We start from the raw sequence: 19,191 nt of genomic DNA, 5'->3' as shown, positions 1-19,191 counted from the left end.
ATACCCTCAGTTCATTTTTCTTTTAAAAAATTCATATTATATATATATTATATCTATATTTCTTTTAGTTGTAGTTGGAGACAATATCTTTATTTTATTTTTATGTGGTGCTGAGGATTGAACCCAGGGCCTTGCACATGCTAGGTGAGTGCTCTACCACTGAGCGACAACCACAGCTCCTATTTTATATATTTTTGAGAAAGGGTCTTGCTGAGTTGCCAAGGCTGGCCACAAATGTGTGATCCTCCTGCCTCAGCCTCCCAAGTCGTTTGGAATTACAAGTATGTACCACCACTCCTGGTCCCTTATTTTTAACTTTGAGATAGGGTCTCACTAAATTGCCTAGACTGGCCTTGAACTTGCTCAGCCTCCTGAGTCTCTGGGCTTATAGGCATGAGCCACCACTCATAGCTCTATTAAAGAGTTCTAAATGTCTGAGAAATAATATTCAAATGAGGTTTCATTTTATTCTCTTTTGAAGTATTTATTTACAAAAGGAAGGGATTTTATTGCCTATTTTGTAAATAGTTATGGTATTTGATATGTTAAGGTGAGGGATTTAAATAACATCATACTATGAACACAATATGCTCTTTGGAAGGGGGGTGTACCTGGGATTGAACTCAGGGACACTCAACCATTGAGCCACATCCCCAGCCCTATTTTGTACTTAGAGACAGGGTATACTAAGTTGCTTAGTGATTCGCTTTTGCTGAGAGTGGCTTTGAACTTGCTAATCTTCGTATCTCAGCCTCCTGAGCCACTGGGATTACAGGTGTGGGCCACTACGCTGGGCAAAATATACTCTTTTTTATTACATTATCTAAGATGTATCAAAAGGCCCTACTAATATTTCTGTTAAACTGTATGGGGCCTGGTAATTTTGTTATGGTCACCTTCAGAAATCAAACCATTAGCCAGGTGTAGTGGCAATTGCCTGTAATCCCAGTGAGTGAGGCTGAGGCAGGAGGATCGCAAGTTCAAATCCAGCCTCAGCAATTTAGCAAGACCCTAGGTAACTTAGAGACCCTGTCTCAAAATAAAAAAAATAAAAAAGGCTAGGGATGTTGCTCAGTGGTTAAGCACCCCTGGGTTCAATCCCCAGTACCAAAAGAAAAGAAAAAGAAATAAACCAATTGGCAGACAGGTAAATGCATCTTCAACTGGGCAAATTAATCTATCCTAATTAAGGGAATTCAAAACCACTGAAAGGTCTAATGAAATTAAAATATGGACACCTACATTAGAGAGATGTGCTATGTAATATAGTAAAACCCACCAGGAGGTATTTGGGCTGAACTAAAAAGGAGCTAATGAAAGAAATCCCATATCTACCATGGAGCAGTTCAGTGTCAGGCTCCCGGGAATATGTGGCAGGTGTATGGTTGAAATATGGGGAATTGGACCAATCTCTGACTTCAGAGGCTGTGTTCTTTCCAGCAGTGGTGTGGCAAACCTGCTGCAGATGCAGTTCCTTTTTGGAATGAGGCATCAAATCCCAGTCTACCCATGACTGGCCACAAACACTCCCTCATCTCCTGAGCCTCATGCTGGGCTGTTGGGATCTTACCACTTAGATACTGATATGGTACTGAAATTTTCAACCACAAGCCACCTCCAATTTTTTTTGTCACACTGCAGCTTCAAGATAAGCCAGGAATTTGTTATTTACCTTTTAAAACAAATTGATGTACTTTAATAACTCTTATTTGCTGCAAGTGGTTCTCCAAATTTGGGCTCTGCTCTCCGTACCATTGGTAAGTAAGAAAGAAACATTGTATATGCCTATTAATAAGGTAGCCCTCAAGGAAAAAGATGTTGTATTATGCAGGGCAGCATGTGGATGTTAGGGAAATTTCTTTAGGACTGTGAATGAGGTTTCCTTTCATTCAGAATTTCCCACTGGCTTTCCCAACATAGTACACTTGTATTTGTGTGATTCATTCCCACAGTTTTGAATGCAGCCTTGAAGCTTTTTACCTTATTCAGAGGGAATTGGGTCATCAATGGTTTAGCCATGGATTTCATTAGCAACCTATAAATATCTATATATCTCTATGAATTGATTTTCATCATGTTCAAGGCATCCAAAAGATCTCAAACATAGAGACAAGGACCTCCTCTAAGCAAAGGAATTCGAGGGACCTGAATGCCTTAACTTCACACTAACAAAGATTCAACAGTATACCTTCTTTATGCCAGAATAGTCAATCATTCATTCAATGAGTATTTATTGAGTATCTACAATATGCCAAGGATTGTTCTAGGTTCTGGTGATATAGACTGGCACAAATGGGCTATGCACTGTCATCATAAGCAGAACTTTCAGTGGAGACAAATAAATATGTAGTAGGTCTAATGATGCCAGGAGTTATAGTAAGGGAGATAGGGAGTGCTATTGGGGTTAGCAAATTGATCTTTTTTAATGGAGTGACATTTTAACAGAGATCTCAGGAAGTGAGAAAGCAAGGCTTTCAGCTATGGAAATGGACAGTGACATACTTATCCAGACACAGGGAAGAGTGATCTCAGAAACTCTGAGTCCAGGACAAAGAGCAACACAAAGAGCCTGTCTTGGTTGGAAGAGACTGAGTAAGGGTGATAGCAGTAGGAGCTAAGGTCTTAGGAATGTCTCAGTGTGTATGTGTGTGTGTGTGTGTGTGTGTGTGTGTGTGTGTGTAGAGGGCAAATATCTGCATATCTTATAGAGTCTAGGGAATATAGTTCAGTGTTAGAGCACCCCTAGGTTAAAAAGAATTGTCCTCTTTAATACATATGGAGAAAGCTAGGGCACTGATAATCAATGTTTTCATTTTTCCCCTTGAAACAATTTGATATATTTATCTTGCATGGGGGAACAGTAAACGAAAGCCTATCTCAGTATGTGTGAATTCATAAGTGGTTCCTAGCAGAGGAAAATCTAACCAGTTATAAGGAAATAGTCTTTCCTCAGCTATTAAATGAGATGAAAAACACCCTGATCTGTGTCTAGCAAAGGAAAGAGATGTATGGACCATGATTCATAAGTAGTTTTTATCTTTATCATCATCTTAAATCCAAGTCTAGCTATTATGTGTGAAGTGGAAGAGGGTTTTCACCAATCAGAAATGACATTACCATCCTGGCAATCTTTGTGGGCATTTGAGAAGTGCCAATCTACAAGATAAAACACTGAATTTTTATAAGCAAGGAGTGCAATTCCTGTGCACAGCTTCTTTTGATGAAAATTTCTAATCACCTTCTTATGTCCATGTGATTATAAATGATCCAGCCTGATTTGCTTGTTTCTAACATGCAAAAGTGAGATCTGATTCACAAAAGTTAATTTTTTTAATCTCTAAGACTAATTTAAAAGCCAGTTTGGGGCATTAAAATATTAAAAGCTTGAGGGACTAATCCTTTTCACCTTTAAGTAAAGTGAGATAAAAGAATAATAAGAAGCAAAATGGTTATAATATGGAAAACGGTTACCAGCTACTCCTACCCACACTTAAACCTACCAACAACAACAACAACAACAACAACAAAAACAGATTTTAAATCAAGAATGATATCATTAAACGAGTAAGAAGAAAAAAGGAGTTTTGATTACGCTAATGAATTATTAAGGCATCTGGGTTGTAGAATCTTCTTTCCTAGAGATCTAAAAGAATGTTTGTCTAAAACAGTTTGGATCAGGGCTAATACATGTATTTCTGGATACACATGGCAAATAAGTCATAAACCTTGAGCAAATTAAAGCTGTGGTGGGGGAAACAGGAAATGCCAATCAGCTCATATGTGCACTACATGGTGACATTACACTTGGGGGTTCAGAATGGGCCATCAGGCATGTAATTTCTCTAAAATTCTACTATGACTCTTTCGTCAACCATAGGTCAAATAATCATAAAACACTGTTAGTTCACAGGAAATGAATTTAAGGATAAAAATTGCTTTAATTGCAAGTGAGTGCCTTTTTATTTTTCACTAATTTTAATTTTTATCAAAGTAATACATGTTCAAAGTACAAATGTATTAAAGACGCATAATGAAAACCAGCAATCTTTGTTCCATCCCTCTCCGCCCTAGGGGTAATCATTTTCAACTGGTAAATATTTCCTTTGGTATGTACTTCCATATTTCCCATAATATCCTTTTACTGCTCTTTCTTGGCTTATGAATTTTAGACATTATCTTTAACATTCTATATATGATCAAAAGGGAATTATCCTTCCCTATGTTTGATCCCCAGCACCACAAAAAAAAAAGAAACAAAGAAAGATGGAATTTATCCCTTTTCATTCCCACACCACCTTTTCCTAATATAATAGTGTCACAAAATTACTTTACCTAGTTACACAGATATCAAAACACTGGTTCAGGGCTGGGGTTGTAGATTAGCAAGAAAACACTTGCCTAGCATGGGTGAGGCCCTGGGTTCTATCCTCAGCACCACAAATAAATAAAAGTTAAAAAATGACCATTCTTGTATCAAGATGATGATAGATACATACAAATGTATTGCACTACATTCCAAAAAAAAAAAAACTCGTTCTAACAGATTAGTGATTAATTTTTCTCACAAAACATGAAGTTCAGGACTCAGGGCTCATATAGAAGCTCCAAAATGTCATTAGAAATCCAGGATGTTTCTAGCTTTTTTGTTATCTAGTCTTTACAATGTGGTTTATCCTCCTTATGGCCCTTAGGCTTTGCAAACATATTCCTCATGGGGAAATCTGGGAAGGGTAAAGAGAAGTATGTGTCCCCTTTAATGATCTTTCCCCAAAGTTCTACATAGGAGCTTCTATTACCATTTTGAAGTCTATAATAGTTTCACTTAATCACCCATACCTATAAGGAAAACTAGGAACTATTCTTCATTTGGACACATTTCTGCCCTAAATTAATTGAAGTTCTTTTGTAAAGAAAGAAAGGGAAGATGGATACTGGACTCATGACTAATTGTCTCTGCTATATTTGTCTCTGCTACAATATCTGTATCAGAGTTCACTGTCAATTTAAGGAGCATTCTATGACTGTGCTTCTGTTTTCATGCAGTTTTTGTTTTTCCTGAAGTTAATGATAGCCTCACATTTTTCTTATATTTGTATGTACCTGTTTAATTTAAAACCTCAAATTTAATCTATCAGTGTCATTTTTTTCCCTCTTTAGAGATCTAACCTCCCAGAGTCCTTCATGTTCCTGCTACAATTTAAAATTGGGCCTTTCTAAAATGATGCATCTATCATCTTGGACTTTTCTTACCTCTCTATATATTGGATCCTCTATTTTCCCAGTATCATTGGCTTATCTTTCCAGGTTTAATTCCCTCATTTTGCTAAAACACATCTTTGAGTGGTTTCCAAAGGAACATAAGGGATGCAAAAATTTTCAAACTTTGTGTGAAAATAATTGCATACAATCCTGACATTTGATTGATAGTATAACATAATATAGAATTGTCAATTAGAAATCATTTATCTCAAAATTGTATTGCTCTCGCTGGGTGCAGTGGCACATGCCTATGATCCCAGCAACTCTGGAAGCTGAGGCAGGAGGATCACGATATCAAAGCCTGCCTCTGCAACGTAGAGAGGCCCTATACAACTTAGTGAGACCCTGTCTCAAAATAAAATATATTTTAAAAGTTGCTGGGGATATAGCTCAGTGGTTAAGAAATTTTATGTCTCTTACCTTCCAGGGATACCATTGAGAAGTATATAATAGATATTTTAGCAAAATTACATCTTTTATGAAGAAGCCTTCTACTGATAGAGGTTTTAAATTATTATTGTTAGTTGCAACAGTTCAATAAGCATTTATTAACTAATACATTCTTACTTGTTGCAGGAGAGATAAATGTTTGGGCATGGGTTATGTGATTTTTTTTAACATGGCTGGGCTATGGTACCCATTTCTTCAATCAAATATTAACTTTGCAATGGAGATGTTTATAGATGTGATTGACAGCTACAATTAGTTGACTTTAAGAAGATTATCTTTGATCATGTGGGTGGGCCTCATCCAAGTAGTTGAAGTCCTTCACAACAAAATTGAGTTCCCCCCCCAGGAAGAAGTTTTGCCTCAAGACCACAGGGTCAGCTCCACTGACCTGCCCTATAAATGCCAGAATTGCAAGTCCCTAAAGCCATACAAGTCTGAAACAATCTTATATGTGTATTATGCATCCTACTGGCTCTGCATCTCTGGAGAGTCTTGATTGATATAGGCCTCAATGAGCTCAGCATCTAGGAAGAACAGATAAAAAGATAGTTGATTCAAGCCAGGCATTGTGGTGCACCCGCTGTAATCCTTGTGACTTGAGAGACTGAGGCAGGAGGATTTCAAGACCAGTTCAAGACCAGCCTTAGCAACTTATTGAGGCCCTAAGCAATTTAGTGAGACCCTGTCTCAAAATAAATAATAAAAAAGGGCTGGGGATGCGGCTCAGTGGCTAAGCATCAGTGGGTTCCCCAGTACCCCTCCCAAAAATTGATTTAATAGTTTTCCTCTTACCAATTCCAATAGAAAATTATGGCAAAAAGTAGATGACTTAGAAATTGTAGAATTACTCTGGAAAGTAGGATACTACTGTGTTGAAATGAAGCAGAAGGGTTCTATTGGGAATGGAGACAAATTTTGAGAGAGGAGGCTACAAAACCCCTTAGAGCCAGGCACAGCGAAGCCTATAGTCTCAGCTACTTGGGAAGCAGATGCAGGAGGATCAGTTGATCCTAGGAGTTTGGAGCCAGCCTGGGCAACATAGCAAGACCCTGTCTCAAAAAAAAAAAAAAAAAAAAAAAAAAAGGACTGGGGGTAAATCTCAATGGTAGAGCGCTTGCCTAACATGTATGAGTCCCTGGGTTCTATCCCTAGCACCAACAAAAACAAAATCCCTCACATCATAACAAAAATGAAAAGAACAAAAAGCCCTTGCTAAATTCATGCATACATCATTTACCAAATTACTAAGAGAAAGAGAATGAAGAATCAGCTGTACTTAATCAACAAAATCTAGAAACTGTCTATACATTTCATCTCTAAATGCATACAATGATTAGTTATGATTGAAACTTAAAATTACATGATTTGTTTTAAGATTTTAATTTTCAAGTGAGGAATTCTCAAGCCTAATTTATTTCAAACCCTGACTGATGACCATTCAGTCAGTTCTGCCCTGCATGAAAGCCTGCCTTTAGGGGGTATTCTCCTAAACTATTTCTCTTGGTGTGTATGCGTTTTATTTCTGTATTCACAGATTCCTTCCCTTCTTCCAGAGTTAGTCATCTGAGACATTCATGAAACAAGCAATAGCACTTGCACCAGGCACACTTCCTGATTTCATTCAATCTGCCCAACTGTCCCCAGAGAAATCTGGGGCTTAGAGATGCCAGTTGGTTCACCTGGAGTCCATCTGTCAGTTGTAGCCAAGTCAGCACCACAAAGAGATTCCAAATCCCATTTGCCCTGTCCTTACTGTAATGTGGCACTGCTTCCCTTAACAACAGAAAGAAACTAACTTAATGAGACCTGTCTTCAGTGAGCAGAAACTTAATTCTTTCCTGTGGCTTCCATAAGAATTCTAGATAGGATTTTCCTTCTCTAAGCAGGAACTTATGTTGTTGTCAACTTAAATTATCTTCACTAATCACCTTGAACACAGTGTTTCTCAAATTTTCTTCTGCCCTCATAAGAATAAAACAACTGGATTTCTAGAACTTCTTGGGGAGAATAAAAGCAAAAACACTATTTTCATAGATTCCCAAGAATGTATCCTTACACTGGACACATTCTTCTAGATGACTATGTAGCAACATCAGCTTGATTTTCATTGATTTTATTTTTCTTCTTGTGGTGCCACAGACTCCAGGGTCATGTACATGCTAAGCAAGTGTTCTATTATTGAGACACATTCCCAGTCCTTTTTAATTTTTTTTTTTTTGACAAAGGGTCTTGCTAAATTGCCCAGTCTGGCCTCAAACTTGTGATCCTCCCGCTCCAGCCTCCCAAGTAGCCAGGATTACAGGCATGTGTCACCAGCTTCACAAATTTGTATGCCATCCTTGTGCAAGGGTCATGCTAATCTTCTCTGTGTTGTTCCAATTTCAATGTGTACTGCAGAAGTAAGGACTTTCTTGAATTTTGATGATGTATCTTGACACACATTAGAATAAACTATATGAAGTTAACAATATTCAACCATTTGCAAGGGGTACTGGGGATTGAACTCAGGGGCACTCGACCACCAAGCCACATCCCCAGCCCTATTTTGTATTTTATTTAGAGGCAGGGTCTCACTGAGTTGCTTAGGGCCTCACTTTTGTTGAGGCCGGCTTTAAACTTGTAATCCTCCTGCCTCAGCCTCCTGAGCCACTGACATTACAGGAGTGCACCACCATGCCCAGCTCAACCATTTTTCACCATTCTGTAGGCTTTGACCTATTAAATCATTGAAGGAAGTGGCACAGGTATGGTTAGTTATCCTTCAAGAGTGTGTATCAATGTTCATCTGTGTCTAAGTAGGGCCTGTCTCTTAATATCCACCCAGAAACTTATGTTCAGTTTGCTGCAGAGGACTGTGTATAACCAAACTCGCACAAAACTCTAGAGGATTATCATCTGGGCTGTTTTTTAAAGGAAGCACTATCAAGATTTAGAACATCCTTTTAGCTAACATTTGCAAACTGTTAATCACAGACTTGGGATCAGAACATCCATTTCTTTGGGGGAAACAAGTTTCTTGCTTCACTTTACTGGCTTATACTGTTACCAGAAGGGGATTATGAAATCCTCACTCAATGGGAAACCCCCAAAGGGCTATTCATTTCATTTAATATTTTTAATACCTTTATTTATTTATCTTTATGTGGTGCTAAGGATCAAAACCAGGCCTCACACATGCTAGGTGAGCATTCTATCACCAGCCACAACCCCAGCCCTTCATTTAACATTTTAGAAAGTTATATTTATATGTAAATGCAAAAGAAGACTTCACTTATTTCCACCATTCACTTTTCTTAGAGGTCGTCCAAATCATTTCTGGAGACAGCGTATTATGTAACACTTAGTTCAGACTATTAGACCAAGTATCTTAGACTAGGTAATGTATAAACAATAGAAATTTATTGCTCACAATATTGGAGGCTGGGATGTCCAAGATCAAGGACTTGCTCTCTGCTCCATAGATGGTGCCTGTTTCTGTATCCTCACAGGGCAGAAAGGGCAAACAGACAACCTCAGGCCTCTTTTATAAGGGTTCTAACTAACCCATTCATGAAGGCAGAGTTATAATGACCTAATCACATTGCAAAGGCCCCCACCTCTTAACATCATCACATTGCAGGCTAGGATTTCAAAATGTGAATTTGGGGTGAGGGGACAAACATTCAGACCATAACAGGCACAAATCAGAATGATTCTAATCTGATACACTTAGGTTTGATTCTTGGTGAAACCATTCATGAAGGTAAGACTTGAGTATCTTTACTTTGCCCCAATAATCCTGCCTACCAATGGTGATTCCTACCTTTTGGTATTTGGATGGCAATTAAATGGTGCACATTGTGATGTGCCTGGCACAGTGCTTGGCTCATAATAGCCAAGACACCACCATTAGCATTCCTGTCTTAATACATAATGAGAAAATAATGGAGGTAAGCATCATCAATAGCTGTACTTCTTACTTGTACTTTTTACTTCTTATCCCCTTTCATTTACCTACCAGAGATTATTATAGAGATTCCTCCTCAAAGTCCTAACTCAGTGGCTGAGAAGATGTATAAGTATACAGATAAAAATGTATGTGTACCTTCATATAAAACCACAAAATACATTGTCTCATGAACATGTCCATGAAGTTGGGGTTCTGTGCTAGAGGATGGTCTCTTCCCCACTCCAATCTAGATATAGCTTGAACATAGCAGTGTTAAGGTGGGAGAAGGCACTATGTTTACTGTTGTCAGAAGTTCAGAATAGATCCTAAGTGATGGTAAAAGGTCATTATAAGAGTTGTATTTTCCAAAAGATTCCTTCCTCTTCCATAATGTAGTAGTGGCAGAGTTTTGATTGTTCTCCATGTGTAGGGGAAAGCTAGTCACTATATTTTGTTTTCATTCTATAATGTTTGTACATGCAGGTAGGTAAAAATAGCTGAGGTTACAAAGATATATAAGATACCATTCTTTGATTTTAAATTTATTCTTTTTAGATATACATGACAGTAGAGTGTATTTTGACACATACATACATAGAGTATGACTTATTCTAATTAGGATCCCATTCTTGTGGTTGAATATATTGTGGAATTACACTGGTTGTGTATTCATATATGAACACAGGAAAATTATGTCTGATTTATTCTACTGTCTTTCCTATTTCCATCTCCCCCCTGTTCCCTTCATTCTTTTTATCTAATCCAGTGAACTTCTACCCTCTTCCCCTGCTTATTGTGTGTTAGCATCCCCATATCAGTGAGACCATTTGGACTTCGTTTTTTGGAGACTGGCTTATTTCACTTAGCATGATAGTCTCCAGTTCCATCCATTCACCTACAAATGCCATAATTTTATTCTTCCTTAAGGCTGAGTAATATTCCATTTTTTGTTATGCATTCATCTATTGAAGGGCACCTAGGTTGGTGCCATAGCTTAGTTATTATGAATTGAACTGCTATAAACATTGATGTGCCTTTGTGTATATACTTGCCATTGAGACATTCACACTAAATATAGGAGAGAGACTCAAGAATATATGATTGCATTTCAGTTTGGAAGTGAATCAGCAGAGACAGATCATGGTCTGCTCAGCTGGTGCTTCCCATCTCCTTTCCAACTCCAAGTTCAGCCCTTCTCCTCACTGTAGGAAGGAGGGAGTATTTATACCATGGAAATTGGCAAAACTACTACAAATCTTTACTTATTTATTTATTTACTACTACAAATATTTACTTATTTATTTTGAGAGCTGGTTGTTAAAACATTGCGCAACACTGGTGTTGTAGAAGCTGCTTTATGAGCATAGAAGTAAGGGAGACATTACTTTTTCTTGGGGCATCAGGGGAAACCACTAAAGAATATTGACATTTGAAATCATAGGATGATGGGAGAATGGGTCAAAGGAGAGAAAAGTGGCAGAAACTTTGAAAGGGCACCATCCTTGAGAGAGAAAATCCTAACATATGTGTATATATACCTTTGACGTGATGACAACATACACTTCTGAGAAGCTTCTGTTAAATAAATAGATGTGTGGTGGGTTCTAACTCCAGTGGTAGCAGGCCTGGTAGCTTCCTGTGTTCTGGGGCTAGGTTATGCCTAGGGCCAGGATAGGTGCAGTCTCTCTTTTAAAAGTGAATCAGAGTCCTTCAGCAGTAGGAATTTGTTTCTCAGGCTCCTCTGCAAACCTACTAGTCAGATTCCCTTAGAGAAGGGCCCTAAGTATTTGCATTTTTAAAAGACTTCCTAGAAATTTCCTTGCAGTCTCAAGTTCAAGAATTAACCTTTCAAAGCATGATTTTGCTACCCAGGGAATATCTGGTAAAGTTGGGAGACATTATCCATCATCCTGACCATGGAGGTTCTACTGGCACCTAGTGGGCAGAGTTTAGGGATATTGCTAAACATGCCATAGCACATTGAGTGGCTCCACTATAATTACTGATCCTGATGTCAGTAGTGCCAAGGTTCACAAGCACTGATCTTGGGCTTAGTGAAGGGCTTTGAAGTAAATACAAGAAGTGAACGAGACTGCTCAAGTGGGGGCAGGGCTGGGATAGGGTTGTGGACAGTGGGCAGATTATGAACACACAGCAGGATGGCAAATTTTCATAGAATTGGGCCAAGCTCACACATATTGAACCCATGTGGAAGACACTCCTGAAGCCAATGACTCATTATTTACTAAGTTGTCTTTTTCTCTAATACCAAAAAAATTTAAAGTATTTATTGAATTATCCTCACAAATTTGTGGGTCACCACTTTGGGAAAAAATATTACTTGATCTATACAAAGTGGTATTTGCTCAACTTGCTCTTTCATGAAATCCAAGAGGTAGATTTTCATTGAAATCATACTAAGGGTTGGAAAGAGGTACTGTTTAAAAGGAGTTAAGAAAGCAAACTTTGGAAATTCCTTTTTAAGTCTGGGTTGAAGTTTCTAAGAAGCCAGTTGGTTCTCCTGCCATCCTGCTGAGATGATATCCCAGTTTGTCTCTGTTAGTAAGCTCAGCAGATGAACTTTGTGTAGGTCAGGGAAACCATAGTGAAAGGTAGATGCACTTATTTTTTATTTTTTTCTTAACAAAAATGTCAGTGTTGCTTTTAGAAACATACAAGTCAGCCAGCCATATTAGAGATGGAATTAAAGTTTCCTTAATATTGTTTAGAAAAGTCAGCATTTATTGTTCTATTGAGATTTTTATTTGAAATTATGTCTTGGGTCCTCATTGATAAAGATCCTTGTTCATTTGCTGTATTTCAAAATATTTGTGTGCACAGCCCCATTAAGATTTGTTTTTCATAGAGTGGATCTTCAATTTCTATGGAGGTGAGGTGGGTAGCAGCTCCTTCCTTTGAGAGCTTGTTTCAGTTAAAGTGTTAACATAACAATTTGTTTTCCTCCCCAATGTCTTTGCAGAAGTAGGTATCCAGTGCAAGATACTCTTTTAAAAATACCCTTGGGTACTGAGTGTTGAACTTTCCTGGCTGAAATAATTCTGCACTTTCCAAATGTTTTAATGCTTCTAGGGAGCTCTTAAAAATGCAAGGATTTAAAGCCTGAAGCTAGTTATTCTTTGAGCAGACGCAGGACTGTTAGATAATAGAACTCATCCTTTACTTTGGGAGCTCTGGGCACTGTTTCCAGCTGCTTCCAGTCATTTGACTCCTGAAAGCTACCCTAATCCTCGCGGAGGCTGCCTCGCTGGCTCCCAGGACCACCCCCTGTTCCTGATTGGCGAGGCTCCTCCGCGGCCCAAGCCAGCCGCCTACGACGTCCCTGAGAACTGATTTGAAATAAGAGCCAGGCGGTCCTCGCTTCTCTGCGCCCGACTTTTCATAGGCTGGGAAAGAAAAGGTTGAGAAACTTGACATTGTCTTGGGCAGAGTGCGTGTAGCAACAGATCAAAGAAAAAGAGGACGAAAACGTGCTCTTTGCTGCCTGTGGATTTCACCGAGTTGCTTTTGTCTCGCGGGCTTCTGTTGGCTTTAGTGTCTGCACTAAAGGCTTGCGGCGTGCGCTTCCATGCAGCTTGCTCCCTGCCGGATGGGTCATGGAATTCTAAACATGAGGCAGGTAAGGCTGGCGGCTGCGCTGGCGCCGGAGAGGGAGGGCGCAGCGCGGGACTCCTGCGACCTGTTACTCCCGAGAGCTTGAGGAGTTAGCAGATGCCTGTCCGAGGAAAGACACGGATGCATTTTCCTTAAGCGACCCAAGAAACAGATTACCCAGGGGCCCCCCACCACCCGTACCTCCACACCCGTCCCCAATTTTGCCTCTAATGGTGGTTGATGAAGTCAGGCAGTCATTGTAAAGGACTCAAAGCGATTTGTAGAATACGTAAATTCATTCCAGTTTACGGCTGCTGAGATGTATTGTGCAGGATGTATCTCAAGCTTTTAGCTTCTTTCGTGTGTTTTGGGTTAGAATACATGCAACTGAATATTCTGAAAAAGAATTACAGGGGGCCGCTTATCTCATTTTAGCTCCCAGTTCTGAGCACTTAGTTGTGTTTATGGCTGAGAAGGCGTAACCAGTCCGAATGGTACACACAACCCTTCCAGAAAAATGCAGATTTGTTTGCTCTGTTCTAGCAGTTTGGGAACTGTATTGCTTCTGGACGTGAATAGACAGCCTTGAAAGTAATGAGCAGAGAAAGGGCTTGGGGATTACTTAAAGGAGCCTTTGAAAAGAATTCTAAACCAGCAGTTTCTTCCGTAGCTCTGGGGCAGGATGATAAAATTCCTTATCAGCCCAGGCAGAGGTTTATAGCTTTACCCTTTAGAAAGGAAAGGAAAGAAAAGAGTGGATTAGGAAGCCCAAGAAAAGGGTGTAATTTACAACTCCATCAAAGTTATGGAAGAATCTTATGTCAATATTTAAATATCAAGATCAATACTCATATAAGGAGAAGAGAAGACTGAAAAGCCATACCAGTAGGCTGAGAAGGGCAGAGATTATGGAAGAGTAATATTACTTTGGCCAGGGCTAATAAATCTGGGTGGGAAAGTTAGCATCTGTATTGTCACCAGAAAAGCTCCTCACTTTTTTTCCCCGAAAATGGGGTGGGTACTTGCCACTTTGGTGCCCACTTTGGGGTCTGTTGGGGGGAGTGAACCTTCTCCATTGTAACAGGGGCAGAGCGTTTGGAACTTTCCCTTTCTTGCAGCTTGGGGAGGGGTGAAAGAGGACCCTATGGTATGGTCAGGGGTAGAGATCCTCAACCTCTTGTCCCCTTGTTTGCTCTTTGAGCAAGCATGCTTGGCAAGTTTCAGTGAGTGCAGAAAAGCCCATGCAATGCCGTGTGCTTTCAATGAATTAATTGCATTTGCCTTGCTAGAGACTGGGCGGAGGCTGGTTTTCTTTAACTTTAACAAACTCACAATCCAGGCTCCTTCTTTTAATGTCTAGTAATCAGATGGGTTGGGGGAAAGGAGCGAGAAGGCAAACTGGAAAGGATTAAAGAGGAAAAAAGGGGAACGCAAAAACATTGTTGACTAAGCCGGAACAAAGAAGTCATTTGATCCTGCGTGGAGCCACCTGTCCTCTCCTCCATAGTATCTGAGCTCAATTTCCAGAATCCCTGTGCCCACACAATTCCTCTGGTATGATGGCATTCCCTTTGCCTGATGCCCAAGCTTGGGATGGTTTTTCCCATGAATAGCTGTGGCATTTTATATAAGGTTGGAAAATAGCCCAGTATTCAAGTTTTAAGGATACAAGTACATATTTAGTAATTCCTTATTTATTTAATGAATGAACAACTTTTTATCCCACATCTCTATACACCTATTTTTTTTTCCCATTGGGTATTGAAAAGAGGATGGGATGGAGTAAGGATCTAGAAGAGAGGGAGAGGATCTTTGTTCATACATAAACCCAGACAGTTAGTTCCAGAAAAGGAATGCAGGGGGAACTGAGATGGTGGCATTATTGCATGGGCTGATTCCAGCTTGATTCTAGTTTCATGTGGGGAAAACTTGACTGCTACATCTAGGCAGGGTGAATCGCACCCACCAGTCAATTTGTCATCCCAGCCCAGCAACCCCAGCTGGATTTGCAGGGTTAACTTTCAAACCGACCCATGTGTCATCAGCTCAGCAATGAAATTCTATCTTTTTGTTGATGAGTGATCTGTCCCTAGGGCTGCACAAATGCTGAACAGTGGTGTGGCAGCCCAGAAGAGACCCCTGCCACTGACTAGCCAGAAATCCAAGGTAGCCAGAAATTGCCAAATGAGTTAGAAAGCTGTCTGGCTAGTTATAAGGTTCAAAGGGGTTTGGGATTCTTCCAGGTTGGCAGAAAAGGAACCCTGTAGGATAGAATTCTTTGAGGGTTGGTAAGGCCACACTGAGTTAGGGCAAAAAAAGTATAAACCTGACTTCCTAATTTTAAAGCTTGTGCCAACCTTTCTCTGCACTCTAATTGTAAATGGGAAATTTTCCTGAACCTTCCTTGAGAAGGAATTTGCTATGTTCCCAGGCAAAAGGAAAGGCATGGCCACCTGTTCTGGAAGCCCGGCCAAAAACAACAGGTTTGCGTATGGCATTCTCACAACTGCAAATATCTTCCCCAAGTAGTGAGCTACCTATTGTCCCTACACAGGGGAGGGACAAATACTTCATTATCAAGCTGGGAGAAAGAATCAGATTTCTCCTGACAAAATTGTCTACCAGAGGGCTGAGGTTGTGGCTCCATGGTGGCTCAGTTGCTTAGCATGTGTGAGGCACTGGGTTCAATTCTCAGCACCGCATATAAATAAATAAAGGTCCATTGACAACTAAAATTATTTTTTTAAAAAAATTGTCTACTAGACATATTTTGTGCTTTTAGAACCCTGAAAACTTCAGAGAAAACTCTGAGAGAAGGTGTAGGCTATATTTCTGATCCACTGAAATGAGTCACATAGCTGCTAAATTTTTGCAAGACTAGGATGCTGCTGTTCCAAGGAGGCTGATTAGCCCCTTTTGCATTCTTTAGATTGGAATTAAAATGCCCAAGGACATCTGGCTTAATAATGAAAGTCTTCGTATTAATCTTTCCTTGGAGGATTAGAAAGCCCTTTACAAACATGATCTATTTATTCTCTGTCACATCCCCAGGAGAAAATGAAGGGCAATTTGATCCTCATTGAACAAATGGTGAGGCAAAGGCACAGAAAGGTTAAGTATAAAGAGACACAGCAAGTGTCTGCGGAAAATATTCACCTACCCAGAAAGATTACCTGTGTAGGTTTGGGATCTGAAAATGCATTCTAGGAACACAAACAGAACCTCTCCTGTAACATCCGTTTTCTTATCATTCTGTAATCAGCATGTAGTGTCCCAAATGTGTTGTGTGGTTTCCTTCATTTGAAAGTCAGCCCTTTAAATGTTCAAAAGGCCTTTCTGTTCTCATTTGTCCCAACACTGAGATCAGTCCACTTTTATGACATCTAATAGGAAGATACTCTAACCAGAATTTTAAATATGCATCAGAGAAACATTCCCTTTCAGCAGATGTTTTAAGTTTTTGCACATGGTTTAGAGAGCTCAATGTCTTCAACATACGCTGAAATTTTAATTTCTTCCCTGCTATCTCTCTTTCAGAAAATGTTATCATTGTAGGACCCACTGTCAATTTAAAGACAGGCCTTTTTTTTAAAAAACATTTTTTTTTCAATTTGGCTTTGCCTTGCCATTTGCTGTGACTTGTGCTTGTAGATTGCTTGGCTATGGACCACATGGGCTACAAGCAAATCCCTTAATTGGTAGTTGTATGTTATCCTCAGACATTCCAGCAAGTTTTAAGGCTAAGTGTGTATGTGGATGTCTCCTGGCTTTGATCCCTTGTGTGGTAAATACACATCCAAGGTAGCTATGGCAACCTGGGCTGTGCATTGGTGAAAGGGGGGGATTTGGTCACTGGACAAAGAGCAATCTGTTTGATTAGAAAAAGATGGGGCCAAATCAGGATATTTTAAACCCACATGATTTGAGGATTCCAGTTCATCTAAATCGTTTGTATTTTTCTAATAGGCAAAAAGAATTAATGGCTGACCACATCAGAGTATTTTGCAGATGTAATTTAAATTCTTTTTAAGAAAGTGGTTGCTACTTTCCAAAAAGCAAACTTCTGAAAGGAATGTCCAACATATATCAATGTCATCAATATCCTTATTGTGCTTAGTGTGGGTGTTCTTATTTTCAGAACTTGATGGGATGTTAAAAGAAAGAGCAGATCTGATTGGAGGTATGCATTTCAGTTATTCACCTGCAGGGGTCAGGCTTGACGTTTCCATGATGGAAGACCAGGCAGTGGGCACCACTGCAGGGAGCCCCAGGCAGAGCCAGAGAGAATTACTCTGCTTATTTGGAACGATTAGTTAGCAATTCTTTAATCTCATGAGCAGAGCTACTATGAAAACGAGTTCATTTAAAAATACAAAAGCACAGTGATTACAAATACACTGTGATTAAAACAAGGGCAATAAAGCAGGTCAAACAGGAATCTAATCTCCATTTACACATAGGGCAGTTTATTGGGAAGATTCTGGCCCATTATCAACCCCTTTTATTTCATACCAAACTCATCTCAGGGTTTTTATTCTAGAAGATTATTTGCCTGGTTTTATGACCTGGAATGCTCTAGAAGTTTCTTTAAATCGAAAGATACAATATTAGGGATTCATGTGGATTTACAAAATTTTCTTTTTCCTCCAGAGGAAAACATTCATTGACACAAGGTGAGGATGTTTATTGTCCTCCAGAAGGCTGTGTCAAGGAGTTCAAAAAATTGAAGCAAACACCCAGAGAAGACTTTCCTTAAAAAAACAAAACAAAGCAAGCAGAAAACCCTAAAAATTTTATCTGCTTTGTGCTTTAAAAGAAAGGTTCTGAGTAAAAAAGGCAAGAACAGGGAAGAGGTGTTGATCAGTTATAATTAATATAAGTGGATATTGAAGGTTTCATATTCAGTCAATAGTTTATGGAGAGTATAATATCAAGGCTCTCCTTCATTGCTTGTATCACTCAACATTCACTGAATACTTACAGAATTGATATTCAGTAAAGCTACATGGTGATTATTATATGTCAGGAGATGTCTGGGCTCCAAACATGCTTTCTATATGATCTGTGCCCTCAAAGAATTTTCAATCTTGTGTACAGTTTATTGTACCCATTTATTGTACCAATGCAAGTTATGGCATGGGCGAAATGGCTGCTTGTTGATATCTGTATTTGTAAGGATAGAGTTCCAGTTGATAACTGATGGTATCCAAAGCTTTAATGAACTTAGGGGATTTGACAAATGATTTGATTTGTAATTGTGAAGTTTAGTTGATTTTTATCTACATGTCCATTTGTAGAAATTCTTGATTTCCTTGTAAAATAAATTAATCATAATTATCAATGAAGCAATCCCCAATATAGAAATGCCTTATGGTCTATTCTATTACATATGTAAAAATTTATTATTTAGTTTAAAATTAGGTTAAAATTAAACATAAATTTAACTGATATATAACACATAAAAATTATACGTGTTAATGGGGTACCCTGTGATGTTTCAATACCACCTGTATATGTGTAACCAGGCTAAACATGTCTATCTCCTCAAACATTTGTGACTTTTTTTGTGTGTGGTCCTGGGAATCAAATCCAGGGTCTTGAGCATGTGAGGCAAGGGCTCTACCACTGAGCTACATCTCCAGCCTCATTTATCACTTCTCTATAGTGAAAACATTCAAAATCCTCTTTTCTAGCTTTTTGAAGAGATACAGTCCATAGTTTCTATCTATAGTCACCCCACAGGGGAACAGCACACCAGGGCTTCTTACTCCTATCTAACTGCAATTCATTGATCAACTTTTTGGTGTTCTGAGAATTTGTTGTTTGAAACCAGAAAGTTTTCCAGTGAGAAATGATGCTATAATGGGAAGGCTGAGGCAGAAGGATCACAAATCACAAGTTCAAGGCCATCCTCAGCAACTCACGAGACTCTGTCTAAATAA

The 19,191-nt window shown here is 39.2% G+C and overlaps 1 pseudogene; it reads right to left on the bottom strand.

Moving 5' to 3' along the window:
• Nucleotides 1–8,011: 8,011 nt before the first annotated feature.
• Nucleotides 8,012–8,110, bottom strand: LOC143639538 (U6 spliceosomal RNA; annotated as a pseudogene).
• Between the last annotated feature and the right edge of the window lie 11,081 nt (nucleotides 8,111–19,191).

Source organism: Callospermophilus lateralis, chromosome X (assembly GCF_048772815.1).
Source record: "Callospermophilus lateralis isolate mCalLat2 chromosome X, mCalLat2.hap1, whole genome shotgun sequence".
Taxonomy (NCBI): domain Eukaryota; kingdom Metazoa; phylum Chordata; class Mammalia; order Rodentia; family Sciuridae; genus Callospermophilus; species Callospermophilus lateralis.
The sequence above is the reverse complement of the archived record's forward strand: the minus strand, read 5'-3'. Positions and strand labels throughout refer to the sequence as shown.